Here is an 18,200-nt window from a genome sequence, read left to right on the forward strand (position 1 = left end):
ACGCTTGAATTGTTAAAGAAAGTGGAAGAAAAAATCCAACTTTTGGCACAGCCAAGAGATGGTGTCTGTTACAGGGTTCTGTTCTTCTTTTATACACAACCAGGGGATTTTAAATAGGCCTTACTGGCAAAGAAGAACAGAAGGGTGAAGGAAAGCCATGAAAAACTCTGGCATCCTTTAGCTGAAAGAAGATAAAATTCATAGAAAGCTTAACTATAATACTTGACCACCTAAACTTTGTCTGGAAAATGGTCATGGCTTCTCAATGTAGGCAGAGGTGGTGGGTATTATAAGGGCAGGATCAGGCAGTCTTGGTGCATAAACTCTTTTAGATGAAAGTTCAGCTTTAGAGAAAATGTGCCTTTTTAAAGTTTACAAGCTTCTTTTGGATGCCGAACTTTCAAAATATGCCTTTAAACTATAGGCAGTGAGTGATAATGTCAACAGAGCTTTAGCTCCTGAAAATTTATAAAGCAGTTGTGAATTGTGCAGGCCAAAGGTAAAGAGGAGAGTTAGGCAGCAGGATGGTGAGGCTGCACAGCGCTGCAGTCTGCTCTGTGTCCTTCTCCCAGCCCTAGGAAAGCAGTAGGGAAACATTTCACAGTTTATAACGATGAATTGCTTGACCAAGTCTCAGCAGGTTGCCAGAAAAAAAAAGAGTAGCAGCACAGACCAACGTGATAGGAGAGCTCATCCAAGAATTCTGAGACAGAAATTTGGAAGCCGTGATGTACATGACATCTCTGAGGTGGTGCTGACAGATGAGTTGTAAAGGGAGAAGTACAATTGGTCATTAAAGTGCTGGGTTGAGCAGGAATACAAGAGCTGCTTTTGTAAATAAATCACTATGTTTAGTTTAGGCACTGTATTTTCTGTCCTTGAGTGAGCAATTACTGCTGGACAAGCGTAGCAGAAAGACCTGCAGATTTTAATTTCCTATTAGGAAACCAAGAACAATACCCAGAACTCAGTTGTATGTAAAATAATGATTTCCCTTGATAAAAAGCATTGCACATAGACATAAGTCTTTGTTGGAACAGACTTGTGAGTGTATCAGCCAGCATGGAAACTGTTTTTTGTCGAACAGAAGGAATGTAAAATACTGTCCCCAAGAAGGCGTTTGTTTGTGATTGTTGGATTGACACTACATCAAACTCACAGTAATAGCTTTTCACAAGTAGTACATACCATCCTTTGCCCATCAAACAAACAGGAAAGAAAGTACATTGCTTCTTTCTATTTAGTGGAGTGGAAAGTTTTTTAAGTTGAAAAAATGACTAACATAGGATCATGATACCTAAACTCCACAACCACTTATTACTGGGCAAGATCAGGTCTTCATTTCAATCCACTGGGAAGTATTTCTCCATTTAAATAACCATCTGTAATTTTTATGTGCGGAGTCCAGTGGAAGATTAAGAGGTTTCTTTAAACGGCACTGTGAATTTTATGTGTGCTAACTGGCCAAAATGCTGACTGAAGTTCAAAGGAGAAGAATGGGGTGTTAAGGAAGCAACCATTATGTATGCTAAACTGGTTCTAAAGATAACAGCAAAGTGATCTTTTCAAAGTCAGGGAAGGACAGCACATTTGCCACGTGTATCACATCCTTTCTGTGGAATTTTAAGGATTATCAGTGTTCAGATTCTTGTTGTTATTATTAGTAGTGTTAAATACACATTTTTTTACTAAGGTAGTGGTTTCAGTTATTATTACAGTAATTTGTTAAATTATAAGAAGGAGCCTGTTTAACAGATATTTTTAAATTTTCAGGCACACACATGTTTAGGATAGGTGTTACTTCTGCTGAGGTGCTTTTGGCACTTTGAATTAGGATGGAAGTCTGACATGGTAAATGTTATTTAGGTCCTAAAAGGTACCAACATAGATCCTGGTGTCCTGCCAAGTAAACTGTAAAAGCCAGGCATCAGGTGCTGAATCATTACAGAATTGCAAAAAAAAGTGTTCATGGAAAGAAACTGATCAAGTATTTACAGTAAAATGGTCACATGATAGGTTAGACTGCTTACTGACTTTATTCCTTTGGGTGCATTCACTTAGTTGCCAAGGAATTTTTTGAGTGAATTTATTGAACTTTTATTGGACAACATTCAGATTTGAATCTGCTTGCTTGCTTATCTTATATATTCTGCTCTGGAACCCAATATTGAAGGTATATTAGAAGAGACACAGACATTTATATTTATGTCTCTTATCAGGAGTGGAGGCATAAGTTTGTCTCCCTCTGCCTGTATGCTTTGTTACTATGTCAAAACTTAATTCTGATTTTAAGTCTACTTGTTTAGCTGGGGTCTCTCCAGACATGTGAATCTGTCGGAGGATATGGAGCATTTCATCTCACAATAGTCTTCAGGGTTATGACATTTAAGCAGTAAGCTTTTGGGGATAAAAAACTAGGACAGAGAGAAGGGAGAAGCTGCTCTGTGTCTGTCTGTGCAATACCCTGTGTTAAGATAAAATCCAAGTTTCTTCTTCAGGCATTAAAATTCAGTTGAAAAATGTAAAGAATAGAAATGAACTTCTTTTTTTTTTTTTTTTTAAACTCTATACATTTTACAAAATACATCACTTCATCTCAGCAAAGGAATTGTTACAGATTATTTAGAGTAAAAGGTGAATTAAAAAAAAAAAATCAGTAGGATATTTTTAAAGACCAACATATTGTCTCTGGGATCGTTTTATAAAGGAAAAAAATTTCCAGGTCCTTCAAATTGCTTCAGTATCTACTACTATTCTAAATATAATAATAACAGCAACAATAATGTTTTCTGTGGTTAGATACGTTTATAAGTATGTGCACACAAATATATGTAATGTACATATGCATACACGTATAGATGGTATTTCTAAAACCAAGTGTTTGCTAGGTTCTGCTGCTTTGCAGGTAGAATTCCTGTGGGAAGCACAGCGTCCATGAGGTTACAACTTCAGCTGGCCAAGACAGCTGGATCTTTTGGGGTTTTACAGACTTTGGGAAGAGTGGGAGGGGAAAGAGGTGGTGTCTGTTCCCACAGAGCCAGCCTTTTGGCTTCTCCTGCTCCTCTTTCTGCGGCTCATCCGCACTGCTCCTTGGAGTTTCTTGCTTTTTCAGCTGTCAGAAGCTGGCAGGTTTCTGCAGGGTTTCCCCATACACCATGGAACACGCTTCTCTTTCGACCCCGAGCTTACCTTAATGCCAGTCAGAATGGCACTGCTGTGTGTGACTTGCTGACCTGGAATAAGATGGGAGCCACTTGGGCAGGAGGAGGATTCGGGAACAAATGCTTTACAGGAGAGCGACTGCCACATACTTTCATCAGATGCAGCTTTGAGATAAATCAGCTTGAGCCTCCTGTCAGTATTTAAAATGCAGGATCTCTTTGTCCTTTCCATTTCTGTTAAATCCTTGATTTTCTGCTGGCTGTCTGTTGACTGTAAGCTGCGGTCCACCACACAAATACCTTAGTGACTTTTCATGTGCCTTTGGTACCGAGAACTCCTCAAGGTGTCTGCTTGAGTCCGAAGACTTGCTCTGTTTGGAATTCAGAGCTTTTCTTCTCTACTGACGTTTTGTCTTCCGACAGTTGCTTCCTTCTTGGAGATTTGTGGCCTCTGAGCTGTGGCAGTCTTTTGAAAGCCTCTCGCTGGTAGGAAGGTCTGAACCAGGTAAATTCAGTTTCTCAGGAATGTATTGCAATAATTTAATCTCAAATTTGTGGACAAACACACTAGGAAAGCAAGCCTGAGTTGCAGTTCTTGAGATAAAAAGTACCATTCACTTGAAGTTCCTTCTGACCTAGGAATGTGAGGATTACAACACCGTGGTCACTGGATGAGACAAAGCCTGTTCAAGTCTTTCTGTTACATTTAGTGGGCTTTAGATCAGATTTTCATAGGTACAGATGTTCATCATAGCAGAAAGCAATGTAGTTCCTGAAAGAAGAGAGGTCTCAGGCAATACTCTGTTTCCATACTTACAGCTGAACCAAGTATTCCTGTATTAAGATTCAAACATCATGTTCTGTTTTGATAATGATTCTAATTTCCATAACCTTTTGATAATGGTCCAAAAATAGAATTTCTTTTTTTTTTCCTTAATATAATCTCAAAAAGAGAGCACACCAGCTACCTGATACTTGTAATTTTTCCTCTTACAAGCAGAGGAAAAAAAGAAATCCATAAGCTAATATTCTGAAGTCAGAAATGCTGAAATCTCTATAAAACACTGACTAGATAAATTAGTATTGCAGGCCATAAAAATGTATGATTTCTGTTGTCGTATGCTGTGGTTCGGGGTTTTATTTTTAGTGCTATGGGCTATAGCATATTTCATTCATCAAAAAAACCAAAATAAAGTTAAAAAAAAAAAAAAAAAGGCAGAACTAATCAAACCCCAAGATGAGAGTCTTTCTCCTTAACTACATGTGCATCTCTTAAGGGTTTAGTGTGAGCTCCAACAAGCTACCACTGGGACCAATAGTGATAGACCTTTGTCATGCTGTATTGAGGGTTTATTAAGAGCTTTGCCTGGTTTATTTGGCTTTTTGATGTTTATATGTAGCTTGATTCAGGATTCCACCTTTCTCCAGTGCTCATTAGTCGTAGTGGCCTTTCTAAACCAGGTCTTTTGGGACTGGTGGTGATTGTGACAGATGGTAGAGGAACAGAATTGCTCTGGGACACTGCTACTCACTCTGTCTCTGTCCTTCCCTTGCCTTCTTTCCTCTTATTTCAGTGCTGATGTTAGATTCCCATGCATTTGCCCCTGGAGAGACACAAATTACAGTAGTTACTTATGCAGCACTTCAGACTACTTGTAAGAACAAACTCTCATGCTTCCCTTTGTCAAATAGACAGCAATTATGTTTTCCTTTTTTACAACTGGATTTCTTTTTCTTTCTTGTAAAAGGTAATGCATTGAAAGTATTGAAGCCTAAAGATTCAGCTTTGTAGAAAAGCATGTTACAGTTCAGCTAAAACATACTTCAGCTCCTTTCCTGGACTTATTTTTAATTAGACATGCTCTGATGGAGAAAAGTGGTATTTTAATTCTGGCCTCTAAAGGGCCCAAGATTACTTACAGCAATATTCTCCTAATTTGTGTGAACAATATAGCGTCCATTTTTGTCCAGTACAAACAGGAATGGCATGTCACTGTTACTAGATCTGTTAAAAAAAAGTTTTGCTTAAAGAAGAAAAGCAAAACTCAGAGAAATTTTCAGTTGGGAAAAAGGGATGAAAATGAGGAGAAAAAAAGACTTTGAGATGATGGGGAAGAATGGGAAGAAATAGAAGAGATACTAAGCTATATTATTTATGTATGTCTTTTTTGTTGTTGTTTTTTGTTTGGGTTTTTTTGGTTTTTTTCTCTTCCTCCTGTCTAGCAAGGTAAAACTTCAGCTCTTTAAGTCAGTCTCAGTGCAGAAGATTTTTCTCAAGACGTTGTACAGAGCACAAAATCCCAGGGCTTAGCATGAGACTGGCACCCCTAATATTTCTGTAAATTCCAGTACGTGTTGAAAAAACTACTAGGTCACACCAGGGTAATGTAGAAACACTTACCATACAATGTCACAATTTTTTGTGCCATTTATCATTTTAAACCAAATCCCATTTGTTGCTGTCTTGCTTGCCCAGTACTAGAGCCCAGATTTCTTTTTCTTTATTCAAAATAAAAATGTCACACAAGGAATACTGTATTGTCTCCAGTCTTGCTGAGGTGACAGGCATCTTCCTCTTCTTCTCTGTGTCTTTAGCAAGATTAACTGCCTCTTCAAACCCCTGTGCCTTTTGCCTTCAAAGCATTCTCCCTTTGATCTCTCCTCCTTAGCTGCCCATCATCACTGGACTCAGACATGGGGAAGCCTAAACTGGATTTGCCTGTGTACTTGTGAAATTCACTGTTGAGGGGAGCAGCTTGCACATCCTCCATTGCTCATGGAGTATTATCGGATTAACTCTAATAGTGAGCTGCAGGGTATCCTGGAGAGGATCTTGGAAAAATGGGAATATTTCTGCCATTTCAGGGTCAGTGCTCTGGCTGTCTCAGTGTACTTTTTTCTTAGTTGGGAAATGAAGCCTGCTTTTATGGTCTTCTGTGGTTTTTAGGGAGTGATCACCTAAACACAAACATACCAGTGCTATGGTAGAAAATCATAACTTCTTAAAAGTGAATACTACATGTAAACAAACTACAAAAATAATGGTGAATGAATTGCAAATACTAAATTGTACATATCTGTTGGAAAACGCACTGTTATTTGTCCTTTTCTTACTTTGTATAACCCAGGGACTTAAAGTGTTACTGGCTGTATTTAAAATGAAGTTGCAAAAGGTGTTGTCATATAGTTAATTATAAAGCAAATCCTGCCTTCTGCTGCAGATATAACCCCTTTTTCAAGTTAAATAATAATAAAAAAAAAGTTATAATTCTTGAAGTCTTCAGGCCTTCCTCCATGTGCTAGGATTTTGAAGAGTGAAATTTTGCTGTAGTATGACTGAACTCAAATCTGGCTCCTTTTTCCTTTGGTGGATTTTCGGATTTTGTTTTGCGTCGCAAGATGTTTCAAAAGTTATTCAAGTGGAAGCAGGCATGTGCTGTGCACACCACAGCATACAATTTTAATTTCATGGAGGGCAGTGGGGTTTTTTTGTTCTTTGCCAGGCCTTTTATGAACATGCTGCTAGATCCCCCATCTAATAGCACCTGCTGTGCTAGTGATGGGGATGTGTGCAATGGTATGTCTACCTTGGGAGATTATGGGAATGGTGAGGGCAGGGGACCAACAGGGAGGCCAATGTGTGTGTATACTTTCCAAATTCCTAGCTACGCCCCTGGCTAGATTGCAGTGATAACAGCAGCCTGCTGTTAACACCGGAATGTAGAAAGTGAGGATTAGAAGATAGCGTTTCCCTGCGTGTTAATGACTGTCTATTCTCTGTATTTTCTAGCAAAGGCAGCAGCAGAATACCAGCCTCTCTAAAGCACAGCCACAAAGCCCGGTTTGCCAGGCTGGCAACCATTCCTTGGGCTTGGGAGGCCGTGCTCTCTGTGCCAGCCTCTGTCACCTTGGGTGTCAGGCGATGCCGTGGTAGCTTTATGAATTTCACCTTATAGGGGACTAGTTATTAGGGCAGATGCACCCAGGGAGTTGACAACCTCCTACACACATTGACTGGACTGACATTTGCTCAGCGGTAACAAGCTGCCATAGTGTGGTGCCATGGGGGCCCTTGGGCTTGATTTAAGAGTGCTGACACCAACTGCTTGTTATTTCGTATTTTAGAGCTGTCAGGGAGGCAACTGATGTCAGCATAAAATTATTTGATAGCTCTAAATCATGAGCAAAGTATGAATCTATTGACAGCAATAAGCAAACAGTCAAATTGTTGAACCCTTCAATTGGGAGAAAATTGACAATGGAATGGTGTGCATACAGTTACATGGCAAAAATTTGACTGTAGCCCATCTGTGCCTTCACTCTGAAATCCATGTGGATGATTCATTTTTTTTAATATCGTGGTACAACTGCTGCTGTTACTACCCGGCAGGTTTTCTAGGAAAATACTGCATTGCAATTTTCATTGTGATCCCACTGAACTTTTCATATGGTAAATTCGGTAATGGCAACATTTGCTTATTGTACCTGTAATCACAATTACATCTATATTTGCTAATGGCCTTCTTGAAAACTTTGTGTTGAGATGAGACTCTTGAAGTAGGAAGATAATATGGCTGTTATGCCCACAGTGAATATTTGTGAAGCATACAGCATTCCAACCCCCAAAGCTGTATCAATTGCTTTACCTATGTCCCACTTAATTTTCTTAGGTTTATTCTGGTGTAACTCCGTTACCATACAGTAAATAAAACATGTAAGCTTCAATTATGGAGTAACATAAAAGATTTTTTTTTTACAATCTCTAATGTGTTTCTTTTTTTTTTCTTTTTTTTTTTTTTTTTTTTTTCCCCTATCCCACTGCCCTAAGCCCATCACATGGATTTGGGGAACTTCTGATTCTCTAATTCTGTCCCAGTATATACCAATTGAAAGCATTTAGTTGTGATTAAAGCAGATTGAATGAGATAATCCCTCTGAATGAGCAGCTTCAAAAAGCTCAAACACAACTCTTTGGGGACATGAACTAACCCAACACGAGCTAATTCCTGCAGCATCTCCCATGTGATACCTTAGGCACACTACTTGTTTCGCTTACCAGATCCCATTAGAATTTTTTTTTTGTTTATTTACAGCTGAATTTTCATGTAAATTTTAGCAGTCATACAGTACATAATTGTACAGTTTGGACTTCTTTAAAATATGCAATAGCATGAATACTTCTGTGTTAGAAGTGGAAGCAGATACTTCTAATGGAAGCAGTGATGCATTGAGTGGTGACCTGTCGAGGAAGGGTAATAATATGCAAAGCATGGGAAATAGGATTGCTTCACTTTCAACTGAATAAAGCTTTGGTTAGACAGTATCCCACTCTCCAAGCCCCACTGCCTGGCCTCATGCTTAATACTTTGCACTTTTTCCAAGTAACAGTAGAATGGTAGCCAAGATTTTGAAGCGGAGGCCTTGTAAGTGCAGCTGGAGTTGTGAGTGTTGTAATGTTGACAGCTTTTTCCAGTAAAGTGTTTTCAGTTAAGGTCATAGCAGTTGTTATCTGTTTATATTTAAATTCCTTTCCTCAAATGTATTATTTAAGGAGACCTAAATCTACAACTTCTGCAGGTATAAAAATATCTGATTTTTTTCATTTCACCTTTGAATTTTTGGAAGGGGCTTTATGTTCCAGGATCCACAGCTAATCTGATTGTGCTGATCATGTGCTAGCCATGAGTCTGCAGTGGAAAGTGATGTGATTGATGTCCTCTACTGTTCTCTGTGAAGGACAGGCTCAGAATTAAAATGTTTGGAAATACGAAATGCTTTATTAATGTACATGAACCAAATTCAGTCTTGACTGAATGGTCAGTGGAGTTCTGTCTCTAAAAGAAATGAAGTAATTGCTTCCTTCAGGTCTTCTCAAAAGTTGTAAGATCATTATTAATTTTTATTTTGAATGAATTCATCTCCCACTTTTTTTTTTATTTTTTTTTTTTAAATCTGAATGTAATCTTACCATCTAAGTGATGGTAGAGAGCTGCTCTTCAGAAATCTTACCTGGCTGGTTTTATTCTGAGACAGATGCAGAAAGTCATCACCTGAGGCAAAAACTTAAGAGAAATGAAAGGGTTCCTCTACTGCAGCATTTTAGGGTAGATCTTAAGTGCTGTTCTTGGAAAGCAAATGCTGTGATTATCCCATTACGGTCCTCTGGCTCCTGTTAAAGAGAGATTTTGGGCCATGGGAGCTTTGCTCTTTTCAAGAGGAACTAAATCAAAATGTGTGTTTCAGAAGAAACTGTAACGTGTTCCAGCAGCCTGTGAGCCTTCAGTTTGGTAGTGGCCTGGGTCTAGTCTAAAGTGGCTCCACTGAAACCATTGTTGGTGTGGACATTACATTCTTGGTGCCAAGCTATTTATTCTATACATCGACTCCTGTTGTACTGCAGCTCTTAAAACCAGGGACGTGACGTGGACTAAGGTAGCATGAAACTGTGAAAGGAGAAACAAGGTGACAGTATGAGCTCTTTTCAGCACATTTCTGAGCACTGAATAAAAATCACAGCCATTCTGGTAATGGTATATATATATATTTGAAATTATTCTGCTGGGGCAAGAATATCTGTGATTGAAATCTGAAACAGGATCACTACATAGTCTCTACCAAGGACTTCTTTGCAATGCTAAATTTGCATTGGGGAAAAATTACAAGCTAAAAATTTGAAGCAATTGGAAAGATCCTTGGCACGTGCCCAGCTGGCAGTTCCTACGTTGTGTTAGCCCAGCCCTAGAGAAGTGAGGTGGTTGCTGAGTCTGGGACAACTTGCACATGCAGGAGATCATAAATATCTTGGCCAAGTGCCACCTAGCTCAGTCTTTTACAGAAGGACAGCTAATGCTTTACTGCTGGGGCGAGTTCTGCTACATTTTGCTGTTGTTCACCAACAAAGGAGAAACAAGGGATTAACTCTAGAAGTTGTAACTGAAAGTGAAGAGACTTTGATGCGCCTGAGCACACTGCTTGTAGCAATCTTGTGTACTAATTGAGGGTTCCAGTCATGTGCTAAGTGTTCTGTGTGTCCAAATATAACTTACCAATTATTGCCACCTGCAGTTGTAGCTAAATGGACACTTGATTTTGAATCTGGGGCTGATCTACTGGTCCTGCTTTCCTGTAGATCACACCCTAGAACAAGAGATGGCTCCAGTCCTGTGTCGCATAAGGAAAATGAAAATAATTTTTTTCCAAACCTGGAAGGAGATGTTGAGACTTGGCTGATACCAAGCTCCTTTTGCAACAGGAAAGCAAAGAGTCAAAACTGGGGCCAGACTTTCTTTCTTTTACTAATCAGGAAGGATAGAAGAAGCAAAGTGGTTGTAGCCACTTGAGCGACACTGACTTCAGGATTCAGTCATAAGAAATGTTCATTATTCTGACAATTTTGTCTTAATTTGGAGTCAGCTCTGACTCAGTACAAAACTCTTCATGGTTTTGAGACAAATGTGGGAGGTAGGAAGAATGAATAAGAGATGGATTCTTTTCAAAAGAAGTACCTTTGCTGTATCACTGATGTAAACTGGATAATAATTCCCATTACATAGCTGAACCAGTTGTGAGAAAGGAATGAGGGAAGGGATGTTTTAAACCATTTGTCTCCTTTTTACTTAAAAAGCAGTACTGATTCTCTGTCTTTATCTTTGGTATACTTTAGAGCCATTAAAGAATGGGATTATTTGTCACTTGGAGTTATCAGGACTATCCACATTTGACTGACAATGGTCACTGTTTCAAAGACGTTAACACTTTTGCATTGGAATTTACCAGTAAGGTTATCATAGAACAGATGAATAGATGCATGGAGCAGGCAATGAAATACTGGGGAAACTGAGAATGGGAATGGGCAGACAAAAGAAAAAGGACAGCACTTGTCTGGACAGGAAGCAATTATCCATGTAACTACATGTATGACACTTTCATACTTGTCTTTGGGTTTTGAAAGGAGTCTTGCTTGTTTTAGTAGCAAAATACTAATGTATTTATTTATTTATTTATTTATTGTAATTGCTTACCAAATTGCCTAAGAATTGTCTATCCTTGGCCTAGACATGCTGAATTTGGTGCCTTTTTAGGCAAGGAATTAATCCTACACACATGGACCATTCATCTATAGCAAGCAAAAACACCTTTAAAGCCTTAGGGAAATAAGGTTACCTTACAAAAATTTCTTTTGTGTGTGTGTGTCAATATTTTATCACTTCATGTAGTCTAGATACTCTGAAAAGAAGGAAAACCAGGAATAGTGATTGTTATTTTCTTGAGAGACAGAATCATTGCCATTCGTCTCGGCTTGAGGACAGAACTCATAAATCTATCAGGTTGGTTGTTATCACTTCAAGACTTCAGGCAGATGAGGCAGAGATCAGAAGTCACTTGTTTTCATATAATGCATCTAGAGAAATTAAACTGCTCTGTCCAAGCTGATAGCTCTTCTCTTTGTAGGAGAAATCTGGTACAGTTCTTAGTCTCATGGGATACATGAACACAGTCAATTTGATTGGGGGGCAGAGTGGTTGGCTTTCTTTTGTTTTTAAGTATTTTCTGTTGCCTTCTGATGAAGTACCATATGTTGAAGTAACCCAGCTTTAGGCATTCAACCAGCCTCCCCCAGCCCTGCTCTTTTCCCCCTGTTTGTAACTGGGCTTCTCGAAGATAATTATTTTGTTCAGGTGTCTGTACTGAGGTGTGGTTATATCACGTTCTTGGCTTTTTAAGGTGACATTTTGTTTTTACAGTATGAAATTCAAGGGAAAGGACCTCTCTCTTCCATCACCACAATTTTTTTTTAATGTAATATATGAAGAGAGTTGCAGTTGTGGGAGTTTAATTAGGTGAAGCTATTGAATGTCACTAGGTGACTGCTTATTGAATTGTTGTCAATAACTGGACTGTAATATTACATGCATTTACCTGTAATATCTATCCCTGTAAAACTGAACTTTTTATTATCATTTTTATTGTGTCAAGTTTTTTTGCCTGACAGATCTTGATAAAGGCTCTGCCTGCATTGTTTAGGGAAAGGTTCTGTTTGGGGCTCCATTAATAATGGATATCATCCATCTGTCTCTCAAAAATGAATTTTCATGATCTTATTGTTTTGCATGTTATGGCTAAAGCTCACAGTTGTCATATGTAGGAAGAAGAATCTGCCTTAGTAGATTAGACCATTGGTCCATGAAATCAGGAATCCTGCCTTCACTGGCAGCTAGTTCATTGCTCTACATATTAAGGACACTATTCTGATCATTCAGGATACAGAATTTTCTCTAATTTAAATGAAAAAGCAGCATGATAGGGCTCTTTCATTTCCCTCCAGGATATTAGGGCACATTCATGGAAACGCATCAGGGACAATACCACATGCTGTGGATATCCTAAAGGGGGAAGGAGAAATTTGTAGAAGAGTAGTGAACAGTGCAGACTGTCATGTTCTACTTGTATTTTTCTTCATATTTCTTTGAAATCTTTTGGTGATTGTGTAAGTAGCTGAAGCCCTTGGGCAGCTTTAACTTTTGTGGCAGCAGTTCAGCATTAGCACAGTCTGTGCATTAGTGGCTGCAGCAGGATTACATAAACCATATTTTCACCTGAATAAAATAGTCCTCAACAGTTTTGCTTTGGGCATAAATAGTGTTTTCTCCAATGTCACATTGGCATGCTCAATTTCAAATTTATGCCATGCTGATCATGAGGAAATGTCTGTGTTCTCTATCTGTGGTCGGCGTGCCATGCTCTGCTTTTTGTACTATTAAAGGGCTGACACGGGCTGCCTTGTACTCCTATGTCCCTTCTCTCATTTTGGATGACATCACTTGGAAGGTTTTGTCAAAGTCACTTCATATTCTCAAACTTTGACTCTGCTGAAGTCAACAAAATCTTTATAATTTGCTTTTTCAGGGTTAGGTTAGGAAACAGGGAATTTTATCCCCTAAAGCAGGTTATTTCTGATGGTTTTACTTAAGAGTAATTCTCCAGCAAAAGAAGACCTTACAGATTTCTGTAGAATTTCAGTCTAATCTTTCTCTGGAAGCTGCAGATATCATGCTGTATCCAGCTGGTAGCTGGGGCAAGAGGTATCTCTGTGAGTGGTTGTGAGGGGAAAGTTTAACTTTGCCCTTCTTCTCTTAACCTGATGATGAAAAACAATAGTTGCAAAATACCAATGGAAAGAAAAATATGTTGCAGAAACTCATGGCATGTGCACATTTTCATAGCTGTCCCTAAAGGAAGCCTTTTGGGATTTGAAAACCCTTCAGGTGGAGACCCTACAAGATACTGTCTTATTCATACCGCAGACTTATTTATACCACAACAGTGAATTACCTAAGGTCAAAAAAAAAAACCTGCTGAAGAAGCAGGCAGATTAGAAAGTCTGTGCAACTGATACATGTTCATTTATGTGTGCTGTAGTTATTCATTTATAAAAAGGAATATTTCAGTAGGAAGGATGATCCACATTTAAGCTGTGACCATGGGCAGTATTTGTATTTTTTTCTTCTAGTATTTGTATTTCGTTCAAATCATATTTTTTAGATCAGACAAATGTTTCTGAAATAAGGATTAATACTTTTCCAGCACTAGGGTCTCAGTGCCAACTTTTTTAGTAGATAAACCACACAAATTAAGTGAGACTGAAATAATTAGGGATGCTCCACTTTCTGAATCTTTTGTTTTGTGCTGTTGTTGACTATCCCATTCCATTGACCTGTTTCGTTTGAAGAACATTTTTAAATGCACCTGTAACTCTGTGATTATTTCTCCTTTTTAATGGATTTAATGTGTTGGTAACATTATCCCAAACCTGTACATGGGAACTTCTAGGAAAAGATGTTAAGGAAAAAAAAAAGGAAAACACCTCTCTTGTCAAGAATCAGTTAAAGACAGTCTTCCTTTTCCTCCCTTCATTGGATTCAAAAAGTGGGTTTTTTTGGATTAGGACATCAGCTGATATATATCATTAGGTTTACTTGCACTGATGAAAGGAATTATGGCAGACGACCTTGCTACTGAAATCTCTGCAGAGATCACCTTCCACATGTCATCCCTGTACTGTGATCTATACTTAATCTGCAATTTTTGATTTTTTGGCCAAGTCGTGTAGGACTAGTTAAACATAGACATGAAGTGGACTAGTTAAGTTTATACATTAAAACCCCAAAATAATAACCAAAAAAACAAACAACAAAAAACAACAATGAAAGAAACGGTGAAAGAAAGGCATTCTGTAGTAAGACTAGTTGTCTTCAGAAGCATAGAAGTAATTTTCAACACTGAGTTCCACAACATGTGATAAACCTGGTGATTAATGTCCAAAGACTTGAGAAAAATAAACAGCAGCATAACATAAATTCAAATAGAAAACGCCAGTGCTTTATCAAGCAACATCAGTTCTCATATTGATGGAATTTTCAGTAGCAGGTACATCCTCCTGTGGAATGTCTGTGTGTGCATTTGAATGATCAAAACTAGAGACATTACTTGCTTTGGCTCAGAGGCTATGCTGGGCCCTGAGACTGCACTGACTTTTCTGTATGGGTCTGTGGTGGGAAATAAGAGTGCCAGGTGATATTCCCATACCTGGAACTCCAGCTCGTTGCCTTGGAAATTGGTTTCACATTGAAAACTGCATCTACTCCATAACTACTTGTCCATTGATTTGGTAACCTGAAGCTGGTTAGAACCTTTACAGTTGGTTTTGAGATATAAACATAGTAAAAAAAAAAAAAAAAAAACCAAAAAAACCCACACCACCAAACAAAACAATGAAACTCAATTTAAAATGAAAATTTGTATTAAACAAGAGGACTTGATGTTGTTTTCCTTCAAGTACTATGGGTTTTTTCCCCTCTTCTCAACTTCATTTTTGCAGCCTTCTATAGCTCTGATGCTTCTTATCTGATGGATCTTATCCTAATTTACTCTCGAGAAAGCCAGAACAGATTTCAGGTTACTGGGTAGAAGCTGTCCTTTGTTTGCCAGGTTCTTTGCAGTTAGGGGGTGATTTGTTTGGTTACCTGCCTTGTGCAGCATTGGGTTCTCAGCAGATAGCACACAATCTCTTTGGGAGAGAGGAGAAATGGCCAGGGCAGGTATGTCTGAGCCTGGGCTGCTGTCACTCACTGTCACATGGAGTGGCGTGGCTGTCACTCCGCTCCTGGCTGCCACAAGTGACAGGTGATGGCCCCGGGGGCCTTTGCAGGAGCTGCCAGCCCATCATATTGTGGGGTGATCACTCAGGGCTGGAAAATCTAACCCAGTGATTAAATAAACATCATTTCCTCCATTGTTCTCCACCAGCCAGGAATTAAAATACGTTTGTAAGGTATGGAAATGTGGATTTAATAGAAAGTCTGTGAAGTTGCCATACCTAGGTGGGCCAAATGTGTAAATAAGGTAGTGGGAGATTTCAGTTTGTGGCCTCTTGCCTTAGGGAGTGTCTTTTAATGACTTGGTGTGATGCCTTTTACAGTTTATCACTGATGACATTTTGAGGACACACACAGTTCATAGAACAAAGAACAATAAAGCTGGGGTATGTTCCTGGATGTGGTTTATATGCCCTCCAAGTTCTAGCAAACAGAAGTAAAGGGCTACTGTATATTATTTTCCCTGAAGGTAGGAAAAAAAAAAGGCTTTATTAAGGAGAATAATGTCAGATATGTGACAATAAATGGGTAGTAACCTAACACTAGAAGTTCATTTTAATAAATAAAGTATTATGCTATTACTGATATTATTTCTTTTTTTATTATTTATAGCCTAAACTTTGTGTTTTCTGATCTTTAAGATAACTTACTGTTTCCAAGTTGCCTGTATATCATATATACACATATATATGTTGATTTATGTGTTTGAAAGTCACAGTGTCACTTATGCAGGGATCTTAACTTGGAGCTCCAATTAGTCCTAGATGCACTCAACCCTCAGGTTAGTGAATGCCTGGAGAGTACAAAGACCTTGAACTTAGCATATTTGCTTTTTCAAGGGACAAGGATCCCAGGTGCTTTGGGAGGGTGCTGTTGTAGTTTCAACTAGTCTGCATTTCCTCAGAACCTGCTTCCCAGTCATGTCATTTGTCTGTCTCAATCTCTGAAAAGAAAAGTGTTTTTATTGTCTCTGTAATGAAAAAATGGGAGTCCAGCTGAAATATATGTGCAAGTGTGTGTATATACAAGCACACATAATTTTCTATACATGCATCATCATAGGAGAATATATTTAGATTATCTGTAGATACAGTTTTAACAGAAATACAGCAAACATTCTGAAAGACACTGAGTAAATGAACTCCTGTGATCACAATTGAGTCCTATTACACCTGCTACATTATATGTTCAAAACCTATTTGGATAGTCCTGATCTTTTAATTTTTTTTTTGTATTGTGCTACTTTATATACAGCTTCAGTTGCCTCCATCTCGGGCTTCTGTTATAGCAGACTTGCTGTAATAGTGTCTGTTCCAAAGAATTTTGTCATTCTTTGTGATGGGTAGAAAAGGAGACTGAAATCTAAACTGCTTTGGTCTTGGTGTGGTCAGGAACTGATGGTGGCAGTAGGCAACTACTGGAGGAGGATTTTCCAGCTTTATCTGACTCAGTCACAATGGTGACGCTTAATCACCAGAACCCAGATTAATGTAGAATCCATTCAATACAGTCATTGACTATTTGGCCAAACCCTATTTGTGTTAATAAAGGTTACAAATAGATTTCAAAATGTAGCTCTGGTAACCTTCACAGCTGCTAGGTGTATGTCATTTTTAATTGGGCAGGTATAAATATTCTGCTATCCTAAACGTGAATGTCTGGTCCAAAAAGAAAGTATAGAAAACTCAAGTCATAAAGCAATATAACCAATAAAGTGTCCTCCCTCTGGTAGTACTGCTTTCTTTCAAAATTTCTAATTTACTTTTGCCAAAGCCAATGACTCCCAGAGTCAGTCACAGAAAATGAGATGATTTCTGCTTGGAATTATGGTGTCCATACTGGTTTCACAAATCTGGCTGCTCTTCTACCCTTGTTTTTCCAACTTAACATGTGATGAATTAGTTAGGACTGGCATGGCAAGCCAAGTATTGTGTTGAGAATTTTGTGTGATTACCCTTACAGCAATTGTTAATAGTTAATATTTTGTCCTGTTTAGTCTGTGCATTTGGCTGCATCCCCTGGTAGTGTTCAGTGTCACAACAATTTCAGTAGCTGGCAGCTGCCACTGGGTTTATGCTCTTCTTTAGGAGCTGCTCTCTGCTCCACTGTGCCCTGGCACCTCTGGAAGGAAAATGACAGCAGCCAGTGCAGGGGAGGCACTGCTTTCTTCTTCAGCCTTGGTGCAGCTGTTAAAGCAGAACATTTTGGCAAGGTTGTGGAGAATATTGGTGGATATATAGTGAGCACATTTCCGTTCTGAGAGTTTCCATCTTTTGCAAAGTCTGATATTTTGGAAACAGCTCTGTTGCAGACTAGAAGCCTGTGCCAGGGAGGTGGGAGCTGGGATTTCACATAGATACAGAATGTAAAAGCATGTCATAAATGTATGATATCACAAATGCATTAATGAGGAGTTAGTTTTGAAGAGTGCTAGCATAGCCTCCATATCACAGCTGAATGCAGAGTAACAGGTTTAAAAGAAATGTGCATGTGTTTTGTTTTGCTTATGGAAACTATAAGTGTATGAGGAAGGAAGGAAAGAATCAAAACATTTATATTTACGTTGCACTGGTATGCAATGTCATTTGTGTCATACTTACTTTAATGGAAATGTGACAATGAGTTTTGTCAGCATCATCAGATGAGCTGAGCAGTCATTAAAAACAACACCAATCATAAATTCCGTGTATTGCACCAGCTGCATTTCTACAAGTTCTGTAAGGGAGCACAAATTTTCTCAGTGGGAGAAGGGATCCTGCATCAAACCCCATTTCAGCAAGTAGCAATCAAAAGTGGTAATTTGCTGTGGTTTATTACAGTTTATTGCTTCACTTTTGGTTCAGATGGCAGAATGACAGGACCTCAAAATAATGATTGCATCAAG

The 18,200-nt window shown here is 38.6% G+C and overlaps 1 protein-coding gene across 9 annotated transcripts in view; it reads left to right on the forward strand.

Moving 5' to 3' along the window:
• Positions 1–18,200, forward strand: part of ROBO2 (roundabout guidance receptor 2) — an 865,503-nt gene that overhangs the window by 614,154 nt on the left and 233,149 nt on the right. The window lies entirely within an intron of this gene.

This window comes from Hirundo rustica, chromosome 2, assembly GCF_015227805.2.
Source record: "Hirundo rustica isolate bHirRus1 chromosome 2, bHirRus1.pri.v3, whole genome shotgun sequence".
Classification (NCBI taxonomy): Eukaryota; Metazoa; Chordata; class Aves; order Passeriformes; family Hirundinidae; genus Hirundo; species Hirundo rustica.